Here is a 16277-nt window from a genome sequence, read left to right on the forward strand (position 1 = left end):
TAAGGCCCTAATGTAAATCCACACACCTATGAACACCTGATTTTTGACAAAGAAGACAAAATTAAACAATGGAAAAAGAAAGTATCTTCAACAAATGGTGATGGCATAATTGGATGTAGGCACGGAGAAGAATACAAGTAGATCCATATCTAGTACCCTGCACAAAATTTAAGTCCTAGTGAATCAAGCACCTCAACATAAACCCAGTTACACAGAAGCTGATAGAAGAGAAAATGGGAAGTAGCCTTATGCACTGGCACAGGAGACAACTTCCCGAACTGAACACCAGTGGCACAGACACTGAAATAAACAATTAATAAATGGGGCCTCTTGAAACTGAAAAACTTCTGTAAGGCAAAGGACACTGTCAATAAGACAAAACAGCAACCTACAGAATGGGAAAATATCTTCACCTCACATCTGACAGAAGCCTATCTCTAAAAATATATAAAAATCTCAAGAAACTATGTATCAACAAACCAAATAATCCAATTAAAAATGGGGTACAGATCTAAACAGAGAATTCTCAAAAGAAGAATCTCAAATCACCAAGGTAGCATTTCTTTAGTAACACAATTAATAAAAACCAGAGATAGAAATTGGGGTTCAACCTGAAGCTCAGAAAAGCAATAACCCAGCCAGTAGTTCTTACCTCTGCATCAATCAGGATGGCGATCCTGCCTCCAGGAATCTCAGAATGAGACTGTGTGTGAGAGCTGTCTCCTCCAGTCTTAAATTTTTCTCTAGGGCTGGGACTAAAGGCAAGCCTTACTACTGCTCAGTTTCACTGGCAAACTTGTGTGGCTACTGGGGTTAAAAGTGTGTGTCACCACTGCCTGGTCACAGTACAATTGTTTTACTCTCTGAACTTCAGGCAAGTTTTATTTATTAAAGTACAAATGAAATGTCACTACAGTATAATTAAAGAATTATTCAACATCCTTAGCCATCAGGGAAATGCAAATCAAAAGGATTTTGATATGCCAACTTACACCTGTCAGAATGGTTAAGATAAAAACACTCAGTTTATGTTGGAAAGGATGTGGAGTAAGGGAACACTCCTCCAACTTCTGGTGGGAGTGTTAACTTGTACAGCCACTTTGGAACTCAGTATGACAGGCTCTCAGAAAATTGAGAATCATCCTACCTCAAGACTCAGCTACAGCAACCCTGGCATCTCCTCAGAGGCTGCTCCACCATACTATACGGACACTTGCTCAACTCTATTCATAGCAGCTTTGTTCATTATAGCCAGATGCAAGAAACAGCCTAGCTGTCCCTCAGGTGAAGAAAGGATTAAAAAATATGGTACATTTACACAATGGAGTATTACTCAGCTGTTAAAAACAAGGACACCAGGAAATTTGAAGGCAAATGGATGGAACTAGAAAAAAATCATCCTGAGTGAAGTAGATGACCCAGTTCGAGAAACAGAAGCATGGTATGTATTCATTCATAAGTGAATATTAGCTATAAAATGAAGAATAGCTATGCGACAATCCACAGACCCAGAGAGACTAGGTAACAAGGAGGGTTCCTGGGAGGACACCCGGATCTCCCTGTGAAGAGGAAATAGAAGGGATTTGGTGAGTGAACTGAGGTAGGTGGGGATGGGAACAGGAGAGATCAGGTTGCAGGAGGGAGGAGGAGATACTGGAAGAGACTATTGGCAAAGAGGGATATTTTAGTGTCAGGTAAAAACGTGGCACAAGGGAATCTCACAGGAATGTACAGTGATGACCCCAGTTCAGACTCCTAGCAATGGCAGACATGTATCTGGCCATCTCCTGTGATTAGACTGACACCTAACCCACTTGTTATCAGAGACTTTATCCACCAACTGATGAAAACAGATGCAGACCCACAGCTAAACGTTAGGTGGAGTCACGGAATCCTGCAGAAGAAGGGGTAGGAAGGATTGTAGGAGCCACACAGGTCAAGGACATCACAAGAAAACCACAGAATCAACTAGTCCGGGCTGATAAGGGCTTGCAGACTGAACTGACAATCAGGGAGCCTGCATGGAACTGACCTACACATTCTGCATACATGTTTACAGTTGTGTAGCTTTGTCCTTTTGTGGGACTTCTAAGAGTGGGAGCAGGGTCTGTCTCTCTTTCACTTGCTTTTGGTACCCTACTCCTCATATTGGGTTGCTTTGCCGAGCCATAAGTCATGGGAAGGTACTTACTCTTACTGCAACTTGATATGCCACGTTTTGTTTATGCTCATGGGAAACCTGCCCTTTCCTAAACAGAAACGGAGGGAGAGTGAACTGGGGGGTGGTGAGAACAGAATGGGAAGTTGAAGAGAAGAAATGATATGAGAGGAGGGAGGAGAAATTGAGGCCTGGATAGAAAATAAATAAATAAAACGTCTTGATACTCTTAAAACTCTTAACGAATATTATTTATTGTTGGTATTATTATTATTTCTATGTGTGTTTGAATGTAAATGCAAAAAAAATGAATGACATATCTATCACACCTTCAGAGTTAGTTCACCTCCACACCATTGCTCAGGTGCCAACTCTCCCATGCTGCCCCGGCAAGGTGTGGAGCCAGTGAGGGTAGGGCAAGTTCTGCACAGTCCTCAGCCATCAACATGGACCCAGGTGACAGCCTGGACCGAGGATGTCACTCAGCCTTTGGTGATGACATTGGCCACTGATATCAGGCCACAGACCCAGCCACGGCCCTCAGTGGCAGCACAGGCAGGCCATCTCCATGGCCTCAGGTGGCCGCAGAGGCTGCTCACACAGTCTGTTTCTCTCCACCCTCACCTCTGCGGTTCTGCTTCTGCTCATAGCACACAGATTGTTCCACTTCTCTCTCTTGTTCATCTCTCTGCCATGTTTTCCCATCATATTGACATCCACCCTGCCTGGGCCGCACTCCATAGCTACAGCCAGGGGCGTCTCGATGTCTTCTGTTCCATGGGCACCACAAGGCTTCTCTGGCGCCTTTTACTGCTGCATCTAGAGGCCCTGGAGGACCCCGGGAGCAGTCCTCTGTGTGGGTACAGTCCATCTTGGCAGGACAGCCACGGCAGTAAGTACTCAAGGTCACCTTGCATCACAATCAGGAGGAGCAGTGACTACGGATGCTTAGCTTGCTTCCTGCTTTTTATTCAGGCCACGACCCTGCTTGTGGAATAGTGCCATTTCAGGGGTGTTTTCCCACCTCACCTATAGTCCAGCAGCTCCCTCACAGATATTCGTAGTTTGTTTCCATGCAGGGTTGAAAGCGCATCAAGTTGACAATGAAGACTAACTGCTACAGGACTTATTAACTAAGGTATATTTCGTTGCAGCTTTAGTGACTGATAAAGCGCAGGCACAAACAGAAGTGCGTATGTCATTGTAATCGGCCACTTCATAACTCCAATGCTCCCCATGGTAGATGCACACAAGTGCATGATTTCTATCTTCGTAACTGATTCATGTCAAATACATTTAGTTTTGTTTACTTTATTTCTCCTCATTCATTCAAAAACATATTCTGAAACATCCACCAATGCAAAATAACCCACGTTCCATGTTAACTGACAAAGTAAATATGAAGCAACAAACAGCTATCAAATATGGCAGATGGGAAATGCAGGCATAGAGTTATCATGACTCATTCATGCCTGCAGCAGAATAATGGTAAAAGTACCAGAACAGATCAGGAAACAGAGTACCACTCCCATATCAGAGAAGAAAATGGATATAGTTTCACAGAGGAAAGGGTAGAAGAAGTGTTCAGAAACAGAGTGCCCTAGGAAGAAAAATGGGGGCACAACTAAAACAAGAATGTGAGGTTGGTGGGGTGTTAGGCTCTTTCAGTCTGGCTGTCGTACGTGAAGTCCAACATAAATGAGCCTCTCTTTCAATAAAGACAATGCATTTCTGGGATTCAGTAGTCCCATCCTCAGTCCCTGCATGTGTCACATGATTGAGAGTATATCCAGATAGAAATGGCCATGTTTGAGTTGAATTTTATCTTTGTGTATGGTGTTTTTCCTGCACATGTGTCTGTGTGCCGCATCTGTGCCTGGTATCTGCAGAGGCCAGAAGTGGGCATAGGTTCCCCTGGAACTGGAATTGCAGACAACTGTCAGCCACCATCTGGGTGCTGGGAATCAAACCTTAGTTCTCTGGAAGAGCAGGCAATATTCTTTCCTGCTGAGCCCTCTCTCCAGTCCTATATTTGAATTTCTGAACACTTGCAAGGAAGAGGAGAGAACTTAGACTTCTCTGACAATGAGCTGCAGCCCAATATAATGAAGCAGCCCCATATGTATGGCTTATCAGACTCATGGTTTCAATCCACGAAGTAAATGTTTTTAATCCATGCATGTTTCTTGGGTGTAAACCCATACCCCTAGGAATGAATAGGTAATGTCTTGGAGTGGCTGAATATCTCAGTGATCTAATATGGTCTAAAGATCTTAGTGACTCTTAGAGATCTTGTCACATGAGAACTTGGGTTTGAGGTGAGCTCTAAAAGCCTCCTTTTCATAATTATATTCACAAGTATCAAGTTAATCTGGTAGTCCCCCATTGTGACAGCTCTTGGGGTAAATGTGACATGCTGCTTTATGCTGGGCATCTGGCTTGTACATTTCATGACTATAATTATTATTTTAGTTATCAAATAGGACTCTTATTTCTCCGAAACAGAAAAAAAAACTAGAAAAAATGAAAGAGAGCAATTATCTTCAACTTGAATCCTAAGATGTTTAAATCATTTCTTGTTTCCTTTGCATTAAATATTTATATTGATTTCTTAATACTGTAAGGGACACTTAACACCTCTATTTATATATAAATGACTGGAAGAACACTTTTATACTTTCAACTGAAGAAGATTATTAAGGAATAGGCACTTGATATTGTATGAGGAAGTAGTTTGTTACTTTAATGTATTCCATAAATTATAATTGAGCATACTTAAAATACAGTTACTCATTAAAAACAGGGAAATTCACCCTGAACTAAGACTTTTCCCTTGTAAATTTAAGCCTGTCATGTAACAGAAAGCATTTTCTACAGTCCTTTCCTACCCCTTGGTTTGTAATTCTCTTTAGCTTTTTCTTAAGATAATTGACTTTGAATTCCATTCATTTTATAGGTCTCATTGTCCTCACCTTTCCTGGACGCACACTTTATGTCTTCTCTGATTTGATACCTTCCACTCTGTGCTGCGTTCAACACGCACAATTCACTTTGCATTCAAAACAGTCACAATATCTTGACTGTGAAACCATCTCAGCTGAAAGTCCAGCCTGCTCTTTTAGAACCCAGTGGTCCATAGTTACAGACCAGATCCATTTGGTTTGACGTCAGTTCTTCTGCTCTGTAATCGGTCAATCCGTGCCTTGAAAGCAATGTTCATCAAATTTCTAGCAGTATTTAAGATTTTCCTTTTCCTACATCACCTTGCCATCTTTGTATCCATTTGCATTGTTCATTTTGTACTTTGGTGGCATTAACATTTTCTTGTTTAATATGTTTTGTTAGGGTACAGCAATTATACATAGTAATGAGTTTCACGATGACATTTTATACATCGTGTGGTGTATTTGGTTGTATTCAACTCCCTTTGCTCTCTCTTGATCTCTTTTACCCCTTTACTCCTCCCTTCCTTTCCCCAGTTCATCCTCCTTGTACTTTATGACTGCAAGTTTTGGGAGATGACTCAGTGAGTTGCATTGGGATTATGGTATTTCTTTCAACCTTGTAATTTTAACCTCTTTGATAATGTGGCTCAGCTTGGAGTCTCCAGGATGTCTACTGAATGGCTTAGGAGTTCTCTTTAATGAACACTCATTGTTACATTATACATGCAAAATATTTATTTCTAGAATTTCTTTTCACCAGGTACTGTTAAAAAGAAAGTGAAACTCAGGTGGACAAATACTCACAGGTGGGACACCATAATTTGTGAATTTGTAGCATCCCCTAGTTTTTCTCTCTCTCATTTTCTTTTCCGGGTGTGTCTATCTGTCTGTCTCTGCCTGTCTGTCTTTTTGTCTATCTCTCTCTCATTGCTCTTCCAGATCAAATAGACTGGGAGAAAAATGGCCACCACATAACTCTCATGCAACCTAGCAAATCAGTTCAACTCTCTATTTTCACTGACCACACCAGGAATTTCCTACGTTGGTCTTCACTACACGAGTACCCATTTGCCTGGTCTGGAAATGTATTTTGTGTCTTGGTCTTGGTAAATGGAGTTAACCCATTCTTATTCACAGGAAGGAATGTGTAAGCAAAGCAACTGCAGCATTTAGAACTCTTCTTCCACAGGGACTGAGGCAGTCATCCTGGCAATATGTGCTGAAGGGTGCTCCGGAGTCGCTGGCTGGTCCCGATCTACACAGGAAACGCCTTTTCTGGAAATCCTGCTGAGATCAGCTAAGGAGCACAGAATGAGAACGAGGAGTTCAAGTAAACCCCAGAATTGAGTTATGGCAAGCGTTCCATGAACCTGCAACATCTCAGGTCAACACCTTTGAAGATGACTTGCTGTTTGGAGATGTGTTTATTTACTTTATTGTGTTTGAGGCTTGAGACTCTGTCAATTGCATTATAAAAAAATCAGACATTCAGACAGTTTGCATTTTTATTTTGAAAGAAAAATAAAAATACTGGCTATTTTGAGAAAGGTATTAATTTCTTTTTACAGCTATTGTCACCACAGAGTTTCCACTTTCCCACAATTCTTTTGTTTATTACTGCAATAATTTCATAATTGCCTTCCTTACTTTGGTTTTTCCTCAACTTTTTGCAATCCACTATACACATGTGACCACACAGCTCAAGTTTCTGAAGGATCTGGTCCAAGTCATCGTCTGATATGCAAGTCTCTTCATTACCTGGCTGTTTTTGCATACAATTAACTTTTTTCTGACATTTTTTCTCCACACCTCCTTGTGCTCCAGGTAAAATACTTGTTAAGAATGAGGCAATGCTTGTGTGTGTGCCACTCTCCTGCTTAAATGTCTTTCTCCGTGAAGACGTTTTCATTGTGCATTGTATAGTCCAGATGTAATCCTTCCTCAAAGTCTGCTCCCTTTCATGCAGAAGGGGACACATAATATGAATCTTTTAATCTTGCTCTTTGTGCAATACTAACTCCATATAGGAAGGTCGGTGATTAAGAACTAACCTACCTTCTCCTGGAAACCTATGGATTCTGTATGTAGAATTGAGATGTGATTGATGTGGTAGCAAGAATATGAGCGTCTAGACTTTAGATGTGGCTGACATGATCAAAGAGTGTGTAAGTGAGTTGCCAGCATCGCGTCACACACATTCATACACAGCGTTTCTGACCTGAGAGCTATGTATGTAATGCGTTATAAACACAATTTTAGGTTTGATAACTGCTTCTATAAGCCTCATATTTTATATAATTACCAAGAAGAGAATTTTAGAATAGAATGAAAAGAACATCACTTAGGGGCTTGTTTTAAAATAGCAGAGCTCTGGGAAATGGGATGAAAATGTAGACTGTAAGTCTTGTATAATAAAGTATCATTGGCTCTTTAAGTGGCAAAGTATCTTTGAGAATATGGTCTCATTTTTTCCAAGTACATTTGAAGCTAATATATGCTCACTCTAAACATTATCTCAGAAAAGTGAGGCACATGTCCTGTAATTATAGCCTTAATGCATTTAAAGTAAGATATGCACTTAAGAAATGATACTTCAAGAACAAATTTTTATGTTTTTATGTTCAATTGTTACCTAAGTTAGGCCGCCTACAATACCATGTCCCTAAAATTGACATTCATCTCTCACTGACTCATACGTTTACAAAACCACCGCAAGGCACAGTATAGGCTGTTAGCACCTAGAAGCTAACAAAGCAGACTAAATTAAGTCCTCAGATTAACTGCATTTGACTTCTGATGGCAGAAAGAAGCAAAGAAACAAAATTAGGTCAAGATAGTGACTAAGTGAAAACAAGGAGTTACAGGGAGGAAGCAGTGAGACACCATTTGAGGGCGCGGAGTCAATAACAGCTTGTTTTTAATGCGCTATCTGAACAGAGACCTGCAGGAGTGAGGGAAGGTACACAGGCCTGACTAGAGATAGAAGGGGAAGGATAAGGTGTCTGGCTGGAGAATATTTGGTTTATTAAAAATAAATTTAGAGAAATAGAAAATCCATAAGTAGGGCTGGAGGCATGCCAAGTAGAAGAATGTTCACTTGATATGTGTGAAAGCCTGGTTAAAGCAGAAGCACCAGAAAATAATTACAGAATTAGCGATAATGCACAAGATTGATGGAAATTACATCATGGAATGTGAAAATTAGTGCCACTAAGAAAAAACGCAAGTCCTATCTGCCAGAGGGATATTTTTGATGTAATTTTTGTAGGCAAAATAGGTAGGTAAGGAGAGTAACTTGGGTAATCCAAGAAATCATTAAGATTAGCCTTGGAGACCAATGAAAAAGTAGAGATTTGGAATAGCTACAGTAGGAACGAAAGCTAAATAAAGACGTGCTGGGTTGAGAACACACTGGGTTTTGGATCCTAAGAAATGTAAGTTGGAGGAGGATTGACTTGGTGAGGGCCAGACACAGGGTGGATGGATTTACATATGCTGTATATAGAGACGGTATGGGCAGGAGATTTGGTTGTGGGTGCCAACCACATGGATTATGGCCAGATGGATGCTATAGACACTGGGTTAGCAATTCTAGAAATTTCTCTTTGTCTTGTTAGTATTCCTAATATCTGTGCATTTCGCCCACCTTGCAAGACATTTCCAGGAAGCTGGTCAGGTCGTTCTCTTTGCAATGCCACAATTTAACAGATTATTCTCCTCCATCTTTTATTTCTTTCAAGTAGAAATATGATCTATCATTGCCCCCGTAAACTCTTTCTCAGTATATTATTTATATTTAACCCATTTTAAGTAAAATGCATATAATTTATGATGAACATTTCAGTAAAATTTCATCTCAGGGTAATATTTTATTAATACTCTTTCTTCATAAGCTCTTTGGAAAGGGGAAAAACACTAATTTCCTGCTGTGAGGCTTCAGGATTTTCCAAATAATGAGTAATAGTCATTGCATTTCCTCACCTCAGGAAAGCATGTTATTCAATTTTCTTTGAATATGTAATTTTTGGGGGGTGGGAAATCATTCCACTTACTGACTTTCTGGAGTGAGAACACACTGAGTCTGCATACTATTGTACTTAGGTGTCTTAGTTTGCACTCAAGCCTTTCTTTTCCTCATATTTTAAATTACCAATTCTGGGAAATGTTATTATCACAGAAATCTGAGAAGATGAACACACACACATACACACTTATAAAGATGATTCATCAATTTCTCTAGAGACTTTTTGTCTCACAACAAAAACAACAACAAAAATAGATGATTTTCAAACCTAGGCTCTTTTGGGTCAATGATTTTAAAAATATCATTTTAATATGTTTTATATTGAAACCACCTTCCAAATCTACAAGTGAGCAGGGGTGCTTGTGAAAATTTTACAAAGAATTTGTGTGTGTGTGTGTGTGTGTGTGTTTACTTTACTGAGAGTTACAGACAATTGACTTAATGAAAGGCTTTGTGGTTAAGCAGTTTAACTTCATAAACCAGAAGACCACAAGACCTGCAACGAGAATAGAACCCAGTTCCCCACATTCTGTGGATGTCTTCATGTATATCCATGGTTTTGTTTTTTTGCTTTCTAGGTTATAATCATGTTCAATATGTCTCTCTATGCAAAATGTAAGTAGCAACAGAACACTAGTCGGTGTGGTGGAACATGCCTGCAAGCTCCGCATTTGGGAGACAGAGGATGAAGGACCAAGAGTTCAAGGTCATTCTTGGCTACAAAATGAGCTGGTGGACAGCCTGTGGCAGCGGAGACATTGTCCCAAAGAATTCTAACAAGCAAGCAAAGAAACCAGAAGAAAGAAGAAGACAGGGAGGGCCTGGGAAATCAGGATCAAATCACTAATGATCTATTTCCAGATTGCACACTAAGAAGCACTGCACAAAACAACACAAAACATCATAATGATCCAAAAATAGAAACCCTGAAAATATTCTTCATTGGTGTTCCAAGTTCTTTACTTGCATTGCTATGGAAAACACAGCAATACCGTTGGGCAAGTACTACTCTCCTTATTTAGCGGAAGTGGAAGGTGAGGTAAGTAGCTCTTAGCATCAAATGACATGGGTGCCCTTACTTCTTTGCACGGTTTAGTGGGGAAAGGAGAGAAACAAGGCCAGTGGAAGTTTGGCTCGTTTGGACATGTCTTGGTTTCTCTCCTGTTGCTGTGAGAAAATGTTCTCACAAGAGCAGCACAGGGGAGAAAAGGTTATTTTCACTTCCAGTCCCAGGCTCAGTCCACTGTGGTGGGAAGTTGCAGAGGCAGCAGTGTGAGGGAACTGGTGCTGGCGCATCTTCAGCTGGGAAGCAGAGAGGGTCGAAGAGTTCTGAGCTCACATATAGTCCAGGACCCCCACCCAGGGAACAGTGATCACCCCATCACCCCCAGCCAAGGTACGTCTTCCTACATTAGCCAATATCATCCCTTTGGCCTGGAGAGATAGCTCAGCTGCAAAGAGCACTCGCTGCTCATTCAGAGGACCCCAGTTTGATTCCCAGTACGCTTGTCAGAAGGCCTACAACTGCTTGTAACTCCAGTCCCAGGATATCCAGTGCCATCTTCGGACCTCCGCAGGCACATCATACAGGTGGCATCCCTCTCCCGCACAGAGAGACAGAGAGATAAAGAGAAACAGAGAGAGAGAGAGACACAGAGAGGCACAGAGAAAGAGGTAGAGAGTAAGAGTGAGTAAGAGAGAGATGAAGTCACAGTAAAAACAAAAGAGGAAAGGGGTAATCCTTGGCCAGCAGGTGCTAAATTCCATCTCTCAGAGACGCTAGCGCCCATCGAGCTGACAGTTAGCGTTATCCATCACTGACTCATGGCACACACACACAGTGACAAGTGCTGCTTGTCTGGCAATTTAATTTTTTAGACTTCTTGAGTTTTTTGTTTAATTTGCTCATGAAAATGAGGTTATAATGCTCAGCATATAGATGGCCGGATTGCAGATAATGCAAAAATACAATAAGACCTGTGTAAAAGTAATCTCGTTCTAGTGATAGCAATTATTGGGAATAAAAATGTTCAATTATTACATACAAGGTTCAGCAGTGTCATTACAAAGGATGCCCACAGGATTAAGAGGCAACAGATTATACAGAACTTTATATAAATTACAAGGGACTGCTTTATTGAGTCATCTTGATTTCTATTTTTAATTTGATACTGCAATTATTGTGAAAACATCTTGAATTATGTTATCTTTGTTTGTTTTAAAATATGGCCTCTCTCTCTCTAGTCCTGGCCAGGATGGCCTCGAACTCAGAGAGATCCTTCTGCTGCTGCCTCTTGAGTACCAGGATTAAAGGTGTATACCACTAGTCTGGCTCATTATGGTATCTTAAGTGTATAACCACCTGAATGTCAAAGAATCAATAAAATTATGTTACTGATATGAAAACACATACTTGTTTTCAGCTTTCTGACAACTGTAGAGAAATTTCAAAGTGTTTCTGGTTGAAGTAGACAGACTTGAGAAGAGCAGTAACCAAGCAGTCCAGGTTCTTTTCCCACAGTTTTGAGGTTCAGTCCACCTGTGGTCTTGTTCCTGTTCATTTCTCTTCTCAGAGAAGTAACCTAGAGACAGCAAAGCCTCAAAACTGTGGGAAAATGGCACTGGGTGCCTGCACAGTGGAGGGAACATGTTAGGTTCAAGGTTGCTCTGAGAACCAGCACAGCTGGTACAGAGCTATTAGGATTCCCAAGTAGCAACAGCTAAGTTAAATCCTCCAGAACAAGTACCTACCGTGCTGTTATTTCAGGCACCTCTTCCTTCCTCTGAATTTTAGGGACTAAAATCGTAGAGAGGCTGAGAATTATGAAACGAACCCCGAGGCAAGAAAGAAACCATGTGTGTCACTCAGTTCTCACAGCGACTCTTGACATTAGCTCTTAGCTAAGATTATTACAGGTGGCAAACAATTATTGCAGTGGTCCTCTTGGCATGTCCGGGTTTTTCAATTCACATTTTAAAAAACCGCAGAGGCTAGAAGGCTGCGAGTAGGTGTACAGGATACAGTGTTTTGAGTGACACCTTCACAAGACACAAAGGCCACTAAGGATTACTGTGATGGATATTTAAACATTGACTCTTCAGCAGCAGTGAATGTGGGCACAGCCAGAGGGGAGAGACTAAAAGTACTGGAGACCCTTAAAGGGTTCTCACTAATTCAGCGGCCAGTCTGTTACTAGATGAAAGGAATTTGGGAGTGGGGTGGGGTTGGTCAGATAGCTTATGGAATGAGACTCACTCAGTGGAAGGCCCTGGCCTCCAGCTCCAGTCTCTCATCTCTGTTGCTGGACCTGCCTGTGCTGGAAACAGCACAAAGACACTAAGGACCGACGGAGAAACTCAGCGTGCAAGAGGCCTCTGGCCCGCCACCATGCCAAGGCGCCTTCAGTTATGGACCCAAGTGGCTTAGAAGACGTCACACGTGACGCCCTGGGCTCTTCACCCTTCCTGCAACCTCGGGTGCTGCAGGCGCTGCGGGGCGTTGCAGACCAAGGAGGTTTGGCTGCCCCGGGGCGGAAGGATCAGAGAGGGCGGAACTTAGGGAGGGGACCGCCACCAGCACGGCGGAGGCCCCTGTGGCAGCTCCGACCTGACCCAGGGGAAGCAATGTTGTGCAATAAATCCGCGGGAGGAGTGGGCAGGAGAGGGCTGGGAGGCCGGGAGTCTGCAGGACCGCGGCAGGAACAGAGATCTAGTTGTATTCAGACTCCCGCACCCGGTATCGCGGCCGAGGGAGAGAGCGCGCAGCAGAGGCTGCTGTGTGTGCGCGCGTGAGTGTGCGTGTGTGTGCGTGTCTACAGGTAGCAGCGGCAGCGGCGGGGAATCGAGCAGGGGACCCATCTGCAGTTACCTCCCCGCCGAGGGTTTTCCAAGGCGACTGCTCATTTGGCTGACGGATCCGTGGTCCCCAGGAGATCTCATCCTCTCCATTTCTACTCTTCCTTAGGCGTCTCCAGTTTCAAGTGTGTGTTTGGGGGTAATTTTATTTTTATTTTTTTTCTTTCCTCCAAAGCTCAGGAATTCTGCATATCGAAGCAGGTGCCTCTAGGCACGAAATCCTTGGATACATTTGCTCTGCCAAGTTTTGCTGCTCCTGTCCCCTCCCTCCTCCAGAGGCTTCTGGGGTGCTTTTCTTTTGGATTTACGTGCAGAGAACGTATATATGTTTATGTACCGGACGGAAAGCTTATAAATACATATACGCGCGCCCTAAAGCCTGGTTTTCATCTCTTCCCGACACAGCGACATGTTCCGGAGCTGATGGACACCAAGAACATTATTCACATTCTTTTGATCCTGGTTTTGAACAAGGGGAGGGAGAGTGAAGAACTGTTTAACATTTGGCCATCATTAGGCTGCACGCTAGGCACCACGAAGTGTTTCTGGTTGCAGAGCAGGTACAACCGGGGCTTAGAAAGAAGGTAAGGGGGCCTTCTGCGTCCACCAGGCCTGGCATTTACCTCAGTCCCCGGGACCACTGATAACTTCCTGCTCCGGCTTCTCCCTGCCCTCACCCTTTCCACCAACCCTACCCTGTCCCTGCTCTCTGCTTCGCTCTTCACCATTTCCCGGGGCCCAGGAGGAGGGCTGGCCGCTGGGGAGGGTGTAATCTTCGGTTACAGTTTAAATGTGTCTTTTATTCTCCCACTTGATCGAATTTGCTACCTCCTTCCCCCATAACCACCCCCCCCCCCGACTCCGTCTTTTAGCGGTCTTAAATGCGTTTTGCCCTTTAAACAACAACAGCAACAACAAATGCCACGTCGATCAATGTTTTAAACATGTCTCGGTGCCAACTCTTCACAACTACCCTTTGATGAAAGTAAAAACAATAAAAAATAATGAACTTTAATGGACTGGGTGGTTTCTTAAATCCTGGGGTTCAAGGAATTTCCAAAACGCAGATAAGCGGCAAAGGAGGACAGTGGGTTTCAGCTCCTGCCAAAGCCAGTTGTGCCACAGGGAGGGCAAATCCCCAGAGTAGAGAGAGAGGAAGCTAAGTCTAGGATGAGAAGACCTACGTGGCGAGTCCTAAAAACCCACCTTTTACACATGTCCAGTCCTTGATTAACTCCTGCTCTGGGGACACGTTAACCGAACCGACCTTTTGATGGAGAAGTGGTCTCTTCTCTCTGTTCCTGGTCTTCAGCCAGCCTCCTTCCTCCCCCTCTGCCTGTCTGGCCCTGGCACTTTGCAAATCGCCGGTTTTGCGCACCCTCGCGGTGGGCGTTCTCCACTTTGCATCCTGCCCCCTCGGTCCTTCCTTCGCTGCGGTGACCGAGCACATGCATCTTTATCTGGGGCTCGCTCACGCTCGCCCCCGCCCGTACCCCGCGACTCTCCACCTGCCCTGGCTCGCCCTGGCCGCTCGTCCCCGCCTCCCGGCGCATCTCTGACCCAGGCATCCCTTCATCCCGGCCTGCGCAGGTCTGGAGTGGCGGGACGCGGCTGTGGCGGTGGTGCCTAGCTGGTGTGGGAAGCCAAGGTAGGAAAGGCGAACTCGAGTGGGTGGTGAGAGGCCAGTCGAGTCCGTGGGAGCTTGGGAAGCTGGAGAGGAGCGAGACAGCCAGTGTGCGCTGCGCGCTCTGCGCTGCCGGGGCCGGGGCGGACGCGTGCGGTGGCTCTGAGTCCTCGGAGAGGCGCCCCAGCCCCTGCAGAGATCTTGCTTGCCTGAGCTCCGGGACCAGGACACCCAGAGCCAGGAGGTCGGCGGAGAGGCACCCGAGAAAGAAAACACTGATTTGGAGAGTCCGCCTAGGGGAGACGCGGAGCCTGAACGGATGGAGGAACAATGCCGCCTCCAGAAGCAAAGCCTTTCTTGAACCTTCGCTGGAGTGTGGAGTCGGCTTTCTGCTCTGCTCTCGCTGGGCCTTGAGGCTACTTCTGGGCTTGGTTCCGCCTCTTAGTTTGACAGGAATTAGAAAGTTGCTCTTCTTCACTGTAACGTTTCCTGCGAAGTGGCTTTCAGATCTGCGTGCTGGTTCGAGTCAAGATGTCACTTTCTAGATCCCCGCGAGGAGCGACTAATAGATTATGCATTGTTGGGCAATAAACTCTCCCGGGAAGAGAGGGGTAGTCCACTGAAACGTTTAATCCAGTCTCCACTGACTCCTGCCTGCCTCAGCACAATGCCTTGTGAGTAGAAATAACAACAATAAAAAAACGCACCTGCAGTTAATTTATAATTATTTAGAATGAGATTTTTGAACGAGGAATAATTTATTACAGAGGAAGCTCTTAGTCTGTTCCAGAAATGAGGGAAATACGTCCCATATTTGATTCATTTGTGATTATTCTAATGAGCTCTGGCCTGTACCACTGTTTTCTTTCTTTTCCCCATTTCTAGGACCATCGAGATACATGTAGGATTAGGGATATATGGATTTAGAGAGTTAACTTCCCTTTTTACTGTGTATTTTTATAGAACATTGTCATCCCAATTTCCCTCTTTTTATACTACAACTACCCTAGAGTATTTTGTTTAAGTAGCTGGAAGTTTCATGCTATATTTGAAATTACAGTGTCTTGCTATATCTCTCAAAATTAATTATACTTGCGTATTCATGGGATCATAGATTTTTAAAAAATGGCACCTTGAGAAGGTGTGCGTGCGTGTGTTTGACAAAAATCTATAAAATATCTCAGCATTACCAGCTCCTACAACCTCTAGAGTGCCAGGTTTTCTACAGAAACGAGTTGAGCAGCCGAGAGACCATGTGTGTATTTAAAATATCTAATGCAAAACACAAAGCCCCTTAAGTTTACTGTGCCCTTGGCAGAGAATGAATCTAAATCTCCTCACACTGCCTAGTGATGGAGTGATTCACAGAGAACGTGGAAGTTACTCATTGCTCAGGCCTTCTGATGGCACAGTGTGATTAAAAGAAGCAACTGTTTCCTACACGCATGCTAGTCCACAGTTAGTCCTTACAATCCTTCTAGAAAGGCAGGGAAGGCAGCGATCTTTCAGAAGCACGCTATCGCAGAGATCCTGGGCTGTGGGGTGAGAAGAGTCTCCTTAGGCACCTCCTTCTCTTTCCCCAACCCCAGTACTGCTGCCTGTCAAGTTTTATTTTTTATGTGGTTTTGATTTGTGAAAATTTCTATTTTTATTTATTGATAATGTATTTCC

General features: G+C 43.5%; 1 protein-coding gene across 5 annotated transcripts in view; it reads left to right on the forward strand.

Moving 5' to 3' along the window:
* The first annotated feature begins 12795 nt into the window (after nt 1-12795).
* Nucleotides 12796-16277, forward strand: part of Nlgn1 (neuroligin 1) — an 863960-nt gene continuing 860478 nt past the window's right edge. For 4 of the 5 annotated variants that reach the window (XM_085682304.2, XM_085682308.2, XM_048452625.3 and 1 more), the window contains exon 1: nt 14687-15280. The gene's annotated coding sequence lies outside the window, so the exon portion shown is untranslated. Of the gene's footprint in view, nt 13567-14686; nt 15281-16277 lie in introns of those variants that run through there. The other variant, XM_085682306.2, reaches the window with a different exon arrangement.

Source organism: Myodes glareolus, chromosome 20, assembly GCF_982192425.1.
Source record: "Myodes glareolus chromosome 20, mMyoGla1.1, whole genome shotgun sequence".
NCBI lineage: Eukaryota > Metazoa > Chordata > Mammalia > Rodentia > Cricetidae > Myodes > Myodes glareolus.